Source organism: Alligator sinensis, unplaced genomic scaffold (assembly GCF_000455745.1).
Source record: "Alligator sinensis unplaced genomic scaffold, ASM45574v1 scaffold862_1, whole genome shotgun sequence".
Classification (NCBI taxonomy): domain Eukaryota; kingdom Metazoa; phylum Chordata; order Crocodylia; family Alligatoridae; genus Alligator; species Alligator sinensis.
The window spans coordinates 1,418,135-1,420,322 of NW_005842066.1; positions in this window are offsets into that span (position 1 = coordinate 1,418,135).

Here is a 2,188-nt window from a genome sequence, read left to right on the forward strand (position 1 = left end):
TTTCCACTGGGAGAATGAGGATTCTCCCAGTAAAAACTAAGTATCTGTATTTGGCTTACCTGGTCCGGAAACGTGCCTAGTACAAATCTAAGCCACAAATAATTTCTGTTCTGTTGTTTTGCTAGCCACTATCTACCAAGTGTGTAAGCCCCACATCTGTAATTGGGAAAGGACACTGGGACATCGCAAGGGCCTCATTTTTAAGAGTGTATACTTAACCAATGGAAATGCAGGGTTGTCAGGTCAGTGGTAACCTAGGGGTGTGGACATATGACACTTTTACGCCAACATACCCTACACTGGTTCGTACACTGATATAAGTTACATCGGCCTCCAGAGTGGACAACCATCTCTTCTGGGGGAGCTGCCACAGGAGATGCTATTACATCTGATGAGAGAACTAATACAGCCTGTTTCCGTTGAGCAAACTACCCTGGGATGAAACTGACTGGAACTGTGACCATTTGACCCCTACATTAGTGTAATTTACACCAGTGTAGAGTCATTCCTGATTTTGAGGGACAACTTTACCCCTCAGTAGAGTGATTTACACCAGTGTAGGACTGTACACAGTGTCTGCTGAACATCTGCTCTTAATTAAAGATAGATTACAGCACCTTAAATGTGTCAGTGTCTGCACCTAAGGGCATTAAGACTCCACAGTGATGAAGACAATTCTAAAAAATTGCAGTCAGGTGAGAAACAGGCAGACAGGCACATACCCAGTATCAGTCTCTTTTCTTTTCTTTCTTTTTTTTTTCACAATTTAAGTTTGTACTCATTCAGATCAGATGAGATCAGTGTCAATATAGCCTTTCCTTACTCAGTGATTCTCAAACCTTCCATACTAAAGGTAACCCTCGTCAATTCAAGGCACCCTCCATAACTTCTGAGCAGCACCACTTTTCAAAAAAGAGTTTATTATGACAGTGCTTACCTCCTTGTAGAGGGGCCAGACAGTGGAGGCAGAGGACTGGCTACGCATGGAGAACCTGAGTCTGCCTGTATCTGCTTCTCTCCTCATATAAATTGTTTTTCAGCTCACACTGTCCCCATCATCCTTCAAAAGAATCTTGAGAATCACTGCTTTAACTGTATGGCACATACATCTTCTTGACTAACTACATTAGAGCTATGTTTCACATAAGCTTGTGAGAGCTGGAGCTCACTTCATCAGATTTGAAGTGAGCTCCAGCTCAAGAAAGCTTATGCAATATATAGCTCTAATGTAGTTATTTTATATAAGGTACAAAGCTACCCTGCCTTCTGTTTGACCTCAGACTAACCTGACTAACTGTGCCCTTTTAACTGGTGTGGCGCACGGGCCAAGTCCTGGAGGACTGGAAAAGGGTCAATGTGGTCCCCATTTTCAAGAAGGGGAGGAAGGAGGACCCGGGCAACTATAGGCCAGTCAGTCTCACCTCCATCCTTGGCAAAATCTTTGAAAAAATTATCAAGGCTCACATTTGCGAGAGCCCGGCAGGAAAAATTATGCTGAGGGGAAACCAGCATGGGTTCGTAGCAGGCAGATCGTGCCAGACTAATCTAGTCTCTTTTTATGACCAGGTTACGAAACACCTGGACACAGGAGGAGGGGTGGATGTTGTATACTTAGACTTCACGAAGGCCTTCGATACGGTATCCCACCCCATACTGGTGAACAAGTTAAGAGGCTGCGACTTGGATGACTACACAGTCCGGTGGGTGGCGAATTGGCTAGAGGGTCACACCCAGAGAGTCGTGATGGATGGGTCGGTTTCGACCTGGAAGGGTGTGGGCAGTGGGGTCCCGCAGGGCTCAGTCCTTGGACCGATACTCTTTAATGTCTTCATCAGCGACTTGGACGAGGGAGTGAAATGTACTCTGTCCAAGTTTGCAGATGACACAAACTATGGGGAAAAGTGGACACGCCGGAGGGCGGGGAACAGCTGCAAGCAGACCTGGACAGGTTAGACAAGTGGGCAGAAAACAACAGAATGCAATTCAACAAGGAGAAATGCAAAGTGCTGCACCTAGGGAAGAAAAATGTCCAGCACACCTACAGCCTAGGGAATGACCTGCTGGGTGGCACAGAAGCAGAAAGGGATCTTGGAGTCCTAGCGGACTCCAAGATGAACATGAGTCGGCAGTGTGACGAAGCCATCAAAAAAGCCAATGGCACTTTATCGTGCATCAACAGATGCATGAC